The sequence below is a fragment of the Piliocolobus tephrosceles genome, chromosome 3, assembly GCF_002776525.5.
Source record: "Piliocolobus tephrosceles isolate RC106 chromosome 3, ASM277652v3, whole genome shotgun sequence".
NCBI lineage: Eukaryota > Metazoa > Chordata > Mammalia > Primates > Cercopithecidae > Piliocolobus > Piliocolobus tephrosceles.
Window position 1 is genome coordinate 92,620,640 of NC_045436.1, and position 9,983 is coordinate 92,630,622.

Genomic DNA, 9,983 nt, shown 5'->3' on the forward strand with positions numbered 1-9,983 from the left:
TTTTTTTTTTTTTTTTTTTTTTTTCTGTGAGACGGAGTCTGGCTCTGTCGCCCGGGCTGGAGTGCAGTGGCCGGATCTCAGCTCACTGCAAGCTCAGCCTCCCGGGTTTATGCCATTCTCCGGCCTCAGCCTCCCGAGTAGCTGGGACTACAGGCGCCCACTACCTCGCCCGGCTAGTTTTTTTGTATTTTTTAGTAGAGACGGGGTTTCACCGTGTTAGCCAGGATGGTCTCGATCTCCTGACCTTGTGATCCGCCCGTCTCGGCCTCCCAAAGTGCTGGGATTACAGGCTTGAGCCACCGCGCCCGGCCTATTTTTTGATATATTAAATCAAAAGCCCTTTAAGTGGGTTTACTATGTATTCCTTCTGTGTGTGTGTGTGTGTGTGTGTGTTTGTTTTTTTTGTTTTTTTGTTTTTTTTTTTGAGACGGAGTTGCTCTGTCGCCCAAGTTGTAGTGCGGTGGTGCAATCTTGGCTCACTGCAACCTCCACCTCCTGGGTTCAAGCAGTTCTCCTGCTTCAGCCTCCCGAGTAGCTGGGATTATAGGCGTATGCCACCATTACCGGCTACTTTTTGTATTTTTTTAGTAGAGACGGGGTTTCACCATGTTGACCAGGCTGGTTTCAAACTCCTCCCCGCGTGATTCGCCTGCCACGGCCTCCCAAAGTGCTGAGATTACAGTCTTGAACCACCGCACCTGGCCATGTGTTCCTTCTTTATAAACACACGCATTTTTATAGTACATTAATTACATTTGAATGTATGTTGTTTTTATAATGTCCTGAAATTTTGGGCATACATATTTTATTTTCCCAGTATGCTTGAAATATCTTGAATTAGAAACTGTGCCATTTATTTCCTTTATAAGTCTTTCCATGGTGTCTTATGCAATGTTCTGAGTTAGTGCTCAATAAATAAAAATAAAGTTCTCTCCAGGCACCGTGGCTCACGCTGTAATCCCAGCACTTTGGGAGACCGAGGCAGGTCGATCACGAGGTCAGGAGATTGAGACCATCCTGGCTAACACGGTGAAACCCCGTCTCTACTAAAAATGCAAAAAATTAGCCCAATGTGGTGGTGCACGCCTGTAGTCCCAGCTGCTCGGGAAGCTGAGGCAGGAGAGTCACTTGAACCCGGGAGGCGGAGGTTGCAGTGAGTCCAGATCGCACCACTGCACTCCAGTCTGGGCGAGAGAGCAAGACTCCATCTCAAAAAATAAAGAAATAAAATAAAATAAAATAAATAAATAAATAAAAATAAAATAAAAATAGAGTTCTCTTCCAAGTTAAGTGCAAAGACAGTGCTTGGAAATCTTTCTTTCAATAGGAAATGTGTACACAATGCTCTACACAATCTTCCTCTACTATACGTCTTCATTTACCATACTCATACCATTGCATGAAAAATACCGTATTTTTTCATGCAATTGCCTTTTTTCCTCATGTCATTCTATTCTCCTATAAACTCCTTGAAAGAAGGAACTGAGCCTCCGGTAGGTTCTGAATAACATAGTAAGTTCTTAAGAACTATTGATTTCATCTAACTGCATTGGCTATACCAAGTGTTGTAGGAATACGGAGAAGCAGAGAGGAAGGAATAATTAACTTTTCTGCAGGTGATGTGGTTCTAGAGAAAGCCATACCAACATCTGAGTTGAGTCTTGAATTTGCTGGGCATGCGGAAAAGATATTTCAGGTAAATTACCAAGGTGCGGAGAGTTCCAACATTTTAGATATAACTTTGTTTAAGATGCCCCAGTCAATTGGTGTTTTGCCATATTGAAAGCTGAGAACTCAAAGGGCTATTTATTTGAATTTCAATTTATTACTCAAGTTAAAACAAATGTTTTCTTGATATTTGATTAAATAAGTCATTGGAACATAAATAAATGCAAGGAAACATATTAGGTAAAGTAAAAATTAGTAAGTTCAAATGTCTACTCTTAATAAAGCAAGGTAATTTGGTGAATCAGTAACCTCTATTTTAAAACTGCAACAAGGCTTTATAATATGATTCTATTGATTTCTTTTACTTTTTCAAGAGTTTGAAACATTTAGTGACAATGTTTATAAATCATTTAAAAATATTTTTAAAAAGTAAAGGCATGTGAATGCTTTTCTAATTTTGTTGTTGTTGTTGTTATTTTAGACAGAGTCTCACTCTGTCATGTAGGCTGGAGTGCAGTGGCGCGATCTTGGCTCACTGCAGCCTCTGCCTCCTGGGTTCAAGCAATTCTCCTGCTTCAGTCTCCAGAGTAGCTGGGACTATAGGCCTGCGCCACCATGCCTGGCTGATTTTTATATTTTTGGTAGAGAGGGGGTTTTACCATGTTGGCCAGGCTGGTCTCGAACTCTTGACCTCAGGTGATCCACCTGCCTTGGCCTCCCAAAGTGCTTGAATTATGGGCGTGAGCCACCGCACCCGGCCTCTAAATATTTTTGACACTATAACTTGCACTCTATTTTGTTTTTAATATTTCAACGTGTTTCGTGAAAACTGTTTTTGTTTATGCTTCTGAGCTTCTGGTGCCATCTAGTGGCAATAATTTACTGTTAAAATATTACTTTTTGAAAATGCTATCACTTGATATAGTTTAATTCTATATTCAACGTTTCACTGGGGGAAAATTAAACTTGCAAATGATGGGAAGAAAGTGCTAATTTGGATTAGTGTAAAGTAATAACTCCTAGAAGCATTGTTGGAACATGTGATGAATAATCATTTAAGAAATAAAAGTGAGGGCTGGGTGCAGTGGGCTCACCACACAGTCTCTTTTTTTTTTTTTTTTTTTTGTTGAGACGGAGTCTTGCTTTGTTGCCGGGGCTGGAGTGCAGTGGCCGGATCTCAGCTCACTGCAAGCTCCGCCTCCCGGGTTTACGCCATTCTCCTGCCTCAGTCTCCGGAGTAGCTGGGACTACAGGCGCCCGCCACCTCGCCCGGCTAGTTTTTTGTATTTTTAGTAGAGACGGGGTTTCACCGTGTTAGCCAGGATGGTCTCGATCTCCTGACCTCGTGATCCGCCCGTCTCAGCCTCCCAAAGTGCTGGGATTACAGGCTTGAGCCACCGCGCCCGGCTTCACCACACAGTCTTGACGCCCCCAGGCTCAGGTGATTCTCTCACCCCAGCCTCCTGAGTAGCTGGGACTACAGGCATGAGTCACCACACCTGGCTAATTTTTTTTTTTTCCTTTTCTTTGAGACAGTGTCTCCCTCTGTCGCCCAGGTTGGAGTGCAGTGGCGCAATCTTGGTTCACGCCATTCTCTTGCCTCAGCCTCCCAAGTAGCCACCACGCCGGCTAATTTTTTTGTATTTTTTTTTTTTTTTTTAGTAGAGACAGGGTTTCACTGTGTTAGCCAGGATGGTCTCGATCTCCTGACCTCGTGATCTGCCTGCCTTGGCCTCCCAAAGTGCTGGGATAACAAGCGTGAGCCACCGCGCCTGGCTTTTTTTTTTTTTTGAGATGGAGTCTCGCTCTGTTGCCCAGCCTGGAGTGCAGTGGTGCAATCTCGGCTCACTGCAACCTCTGTCTCCCGGGTTCAAGCCATTCTCCTGCCTCAGATGCCTGAGTAGCTGAGACTTGAAGCACATGCCACCATACTTGGCTAATTTTTGTATTTTTGGTAGAGATGGGATTTCACCATGTTGACCAGGCTGGTCTCGAACTCCTGACCTCAAGTGAACCACCTGCCTCGGCCTCCCAAAGTGCTGGGATTACAGGCATGAGCCACTGTGCCCAGCCTAATTTTTTTTTTTTTTTTTTTTTTTTTAGTGAGATGGAGTCTCTCTCTGTCGCTCAGGCTGTAGTGCAGTGGCGTGATCTCGGCTCACTGCAGCCTCCAGCTCCTGGGTTCCAGAGATTCTCCTGCCTCAGCCTCCGGGTAGGTGGGATAACAGGTGCACACCACCATACCCAGCTAATGTTTGTATTTTTAGTAGAGACAGCGTTTCACCATATTGCCCAGGCTGGTCTCAAACTCCTGACCTCGTGATCCACCCACCTCAGTCTTCCAAAGTGCTAGCCAGGCCAAAATTTGATTTTTTAGTGTTCAACCCTCTTGCATTTACTGATCTCTTCTATTTTTGTTTATTTATTTATTTATTTATTTTGAGATGGAGTCTCACTCTGTCGACCAGGCTGGAGTGCAATGGCGGGATCTTGGCTCACTGCAACCTCCTCTTCCCAGATTCAAGTGATTCTCCTGCCTCAGCCTCCCGAGTAGCTGGGATTACAGGCGCCTGCCACTATGTCTGGCTAATTTTTGTATTTTTAGTAGAGACGGGGTTTTATCATGTTTGTTAGGCTGGTCTTGAACTCCTGACCTAAGGTGATCTGCCTGCCTTGGCCTCCCAAAGTGCTGGGATTACAAGCATGAGCCACCGCGTCTGGCCTGATTTCTTCTAGTACTAATTTTTGTTTTTTTGTTTTTTTTTTCAAGACGGAGTTTCGCTCTTGTTGCCCAGGCTGGAGTGCAATGGTGCGATACCGGCTCACCGCAACCTTCGCCTCCTGGGTTCAAGCAATTCTCCTGCCTCAGCCTCCTGAGTAGCTGGGATTACAGGCATTCACCACCATGCCTGGCTAATTTTGTATTTTTAGTAGAGAGAGGCTTTTTCCATGTTGGTCCGGCTGGTCTTGAACTCCCGACCTTAGGTGATCTGCCCGCCTCAGCCTCCCAAAGTGCTGAGATTATAGACGTGAGCCACCTCGCCCAGTCTTTTACTAATGTTTTAATCACTATTTTTATGATTTTTATGCAGAGTATTCCAAAATCTATGTTTCTAAGTACAATTCTCCAAGGTCTACATATAGCATTCTCATTGGTTTATTTGGGGAATGGTACCTCCTGATTGTCCTATGTCTCTCTTTGGATCTCTCACTCATATCTCAGTCACACTTCAAGTTTAACATAATTCCCACATATGTTCCTTCCGGCTTTTTTTTTTTTTTTTTGACCTCTGTCATCCAGGCTGGAGTGCAGTGGTGCCATCTCAGCTCACTGCAACCTCCGCCTCCTAGGTTCAAGCAATTCTCTGCCTCAGCCTCCTAAGTAACAGGGATTACAGGGGCCTGCCACCACGCCCGGCTAATTTTTTTGTATTTTTAGTAGAGACGGGCTTTCACCATCTTGGCCAGGCTGGTCTTGAACTCCTGACCTTGTGATTCGCCTGCGTAGGCCTCCCAAAGTGTTAGGATTATTGGCGTGAGTCACTGCGTCCGACCCCTTCTGGCTTTCATAATTATTTTGCCTTCCACCGTTTTTTCGTCCCATTGACCTCTTTTCTGTTTGCTAATCTATCTCTCTTTCTGTTCTGATGCTCTCTGTATTTCTGTTTTTTTGAGATGAAGTTTCACTCTTGTTGTCCAGGCTGGAGCGCAATGGCGCCTTCTTGGCTCACTTCAACCTCTGCCTCCTGGGTTCAAATGATTCTCCTGCTTCAGCCTCCCAGGTAACTGGGATTATAGGCGCCCGCCACCATGCCCGGCTAATTTTTGTATATTTAGTAGAGATGGGGTTTCACCATGTTGACCAGGCTGGTGTTGAACTTCTGACCTCAGGTGATCTGCCCACCTCGGGCTACCAAAGTGCTAGGATTGCAGGCGTGAGCCACTGCGCCTGGCCCCAAGATGACCATTTTCTAGGTCTTTAATGGGGCTCAGAAATTTGTAGTTTAAGACTGGCTGGCTGAGGTTATCCCATGTACAGTAGCCAACATTCTATTCTTTAAGCACAGGTGAGAGGCAACCTGTGATGAAAAGTCCACTGAGTGTGGAGTCAGAAGGCCTGTGACTATAATTTGCCAACATTGTTTATGAGCTCTGTGAACTTGGACCTTAATATCTTTGAGCCATGTCTGTAAATAGAGTGATAATAAATCATTTAAATCATCATGATTTTTTGTTCATCTAGATCCGAAACCTTAATTGTGAAGATCTTTTATATATAAATTTATATCTTTATATATAGTCTACTTTCTTCTTGTAAAATCTGGATGTTGATGTCCATTCAGCTTAACCCAGGCTGCAGAATGAATGGGTAAAAGAAAGACTAACAAAATTCTTAGATTTAGGGTCAGAACTATTAAAAAATCTCTTGACTGAAGGCAGTATTAGTCCTGAACTGCAGGGTGGCATAAGAAACTTGATAGGGCACCACCCAGACATCATGGGAAAGCCCACATCCACACACGAATAAGGAGTAAGATTTTGGGGCAGTGGTTCTCCACTTGGATGATCATAGGACTTATCTGGGCAGCTTGAAAAACTCTTGAACTCAGGCTGGGTGCAGTGGTTCATGCCTGTAATACCAGCACTTTGGGAGGCCAAGGCAGGTGGATCACCTGAAGTCAGGAGTTCAAGACCAGTCTGGCCAACATGGTAAAACCCCGTCTCTACTAAAAATACAAAAAAATTAGCCAGGCGTGCTGGCAGGCGCCTGTAGTCCCAGTTATTTGGGATGCTGAGGCAGCAGAATTGCTTGAACTCAGGAAGGGGAGGTTGCAGTGAGCAGAGATTGTGCCACTGCACTCCAACCTGGGCAACAAAGCAAGACTGTCTCAAAAAAAGAAAAAGCAAAAAAACCCAGAAAAACCAAAACCACTTCTGAAGTTTCCATTCCCAAAAGTCTGGTTTAATTCATCTAGGGTGGGGCCATATAAAAATTTTAAAACACTCCCCAATGCCCACCTAGTTTCAATGTGTAACCATGGTTTAGAGTCATTGTTTTAAGGTGTCTCATGATAAATTTGCTTTTTCCTTTCAAGTTGATACTTATTAGAGTGATTGTCTTTTTTTTATTTTTGTGACGGAGTCTTGCCCTGTCGCCCAGGCTGGAGTGCAATGGCCAGATCTCAGCTCACTGCAAGCCCCGCCTCCCGGGTTTACGCCATTCTCCTGCCTCAGCCTCCCGAGTCGCTGGGACTACAGGCACCCGCCATCTCGCCCGGCTAGTTTTTTGTATTTTTTAGTAGAGACGGGGTTTCACCGTGTTAGCCAGGATGGTCTCGATCTCCTGACCTCGTGATCCGCCTGTCTCGGCCTCCCAAAGTGCTGGGATTACAGGCTTGAGCCAGCGTGCCCGGCAATTGTCTTTTTTTTTTAAATCGATAGTTTATTAAGCATATTTATTTATTTATTTATTTATTGAGACAGAGTCTCGCTCTGTCGCCCGGGCTGGAGTGCAGTGGCCGGATCTCAGCTCACTGCAAGCTCCGCTGCCTTCCGGGTTCACGCCATTCTCTCACCTCAGCCTCCCAAGTAGCTGGGACTACAGGCGCACGCCACCTCGCCCGGCTAGTTTTTTGTATTTTTTAGTAGAGACAGAGTTTCACCATGTTAGCCAGGGTGGTCTCGATCTCCTGACCTTGTGATCCGCCCGTCTCGGCCTCCCAAAGTGCTGGGATTACAGGCTTGAGCCACCGCGCCCGGCCGCTAGGTACTCTTTTAAGCACTTTATAAATATTAACTTAATCTTCGCAACAATGTATGAAGTAATTGTTATCTGTACCGATGAAATTGAGGTACTGAGATATTAAGCAGCTTGACATAATTGTTCATGCTGAATATTTAACTATACCTCTCAAAAAACATGAACATTTTTCTACGTAACTACATCAAAGAAAAGTGACAATTTCATAATGTCATATAGTCTGTGTTTAAACATCTCCAATTGTCCCTAAAAATGTCTTTATAGCTAAATTGTTCAAATCAGGATATAAGTCCACACGTTGCTTTTGGTTGTTTGCTTAGGCCTCTGTCATCTGAACAGTTCTCTTCCTCATCCCTTTTTTTATGACCTTGCCTTGTTGAGAGGGAGGACCAATTGTCTGCAGACCGTCCCCTTTTGAATTTGTAGGATCAAAGCTCTATTTTACTGTTAGCTTGTTTTAGCTCACTTCTGGCTATAGGTGGTCTCAAGCATTCTGTTTGTTTGTCCTTAATCCTGTGATTTTTTTTTTTTTTTTGAGAGAGAGTCTGGCACTGTCGCCCAGGCTGGAGTGCAGTGTCGCTATCTCGGCTCACTGCAAGCTCCACCTCCCCTGTTCATGCTGTTCTCCTGCCTCAGCCTCCTGAGTAGCTGGGACTACAGGCACCCACCACTGTGGCCGGCTAAGTTTTTGTGTTTTTTAGTAGAGACAGGGTTTCACCGTGGTCTGGATCTCCTGACCTCATGATCCGCCCGCCTTGGCCTCCTAAAGTGTTGGGATTACAGGCGTGAGCCACCGCGCCCGGCCAATCATGTGATATTTTATAACATTTCTTTCTACTCACTTAGCTCTTCTAAGTTCATTAAAACCCTTGCTTGCCTTTTATCTTCTAATACTACATAACACCATGTTCTGGAACAACTTTTCCGCCTCTTTTTTTTCTGATCAGGACTTCTGGCATGTCTTTTAGATAGTATATGTCTGGGAGCTCTAAAATTCTTAATTCTGTGTTGTCAGGGTCTGTCTTTCCCTCAACTTCACTGTTCTACATCACCAAAGTACTGCCCCCTAGAGGAACTTCCGAGAATTTGTGACATTTTTCATTTGTCACAGTGACAGTGACGGGGGTCTGTATTGGCTTATTGACCAGAGGCCACACTTGGAATCATCCTCAACAACTAAGAATTATTTTACTGGCCGGGCGCGGTGGCTCAAGCCTGTAATCCCAGCACTTTGGGAGGCCGAGACGGGCGGATCACAAGGTCAGGAGACCAAGACCATCCTGGCTAACCCGGTGAAACTCCGTCTCTGCTAAAAAATACAAAAATCTAGCTGGGCGAGGTGGCGAGTGCCTGTAGTTCCAGCTACTCGGGAGGCTGAGGCAGGAGAATGGCGTAAACCCGGCAGGCGGAGCTTGCAGTGACCTGAGATCCGGCCACTGCGCTCCAGGCTGGGCGACAGAGCGAGATTCTGTCTCAAAAAAAAAAAAAAAAAAGAATTATTTTACCTAAAATGCTAATAGTGCCCAAGTTGAGAACACTGTGCAGTCGATCCTAGTTAACTTACTCTCAGCATGACTGACACAATGCGGTACACCAGCACATAGTAGGTGCTTAATAAATATTTGTTGCAGCCGGGCATGGTGGTTCATGCCTGTAATCCCGCCACTTTGGGAGGCCGAAGTGGGCAGATCACGAGGTCAGGAGTTCAAGACCAGCCTGGCTCTTATGGTGAAACCCCATCTCTACTAAAAATACAAAAATTAGCCTGGCATGGTGGTGCACGCCTATAGGCCCAGTTATTTGGGAGACTGAGGCAGAAGAATCGCTTGAACCTGGGAGGTGGAGACTGCAGTGAACCAAGATCGCACCACTGCACTCCAACCTGGTGACAGAGCGAGACTCTGTCTCAAAAAAAAAAAAAAAAAAAAATTGTTGCATACATGAATGCATTTTGAAATTTGACTTTTGTAAAGCAGACTATTTTGCCAACAAAAAAAAAAATTCACAAAAGTTAACTACTTTGTTAGCAATCCTTTAATTACAAGTGAGAAAAATTCAGCTTATACTGGATTATGTAATTGAAAAGTCCAGGGATATCTGCCTTCAGAAATTGCGGGATACTGAGGGTCAAGTGGTATTATCTGTACTTAATCTCCTTTAATTTTTTGACTTTCTACTCTGGGTATTGACTTCACTTTCTGAAGGGCTTTCTCCTCAAGGTGGCGCCCAGCAGCCCAAGGCTTATAGCCCTCTACCCTTAAGCCCAGCAGAAAAGATAATTCTCTTTACTCAACAGTTTCAACCCCTACTTTAATTTTACCAGAGTTATTTACAACATCTGTGTGTCTCTAAACCAATGACTGTGCCCTGATGAGATGGGGTACATTGGTGGATCAGGTTGGATTGTGTCTTTTCCCTCACCCAAGGCAGGAATTGAGTTAGCTAGCCTGATCCAGATGCCTTTATCAGAAGAGGGAATGGATGCTGAGCAGGAAACAAACAACACACATTTCCACTGCACAAACCATCACTCTACAAAATAACAGAAAAATAT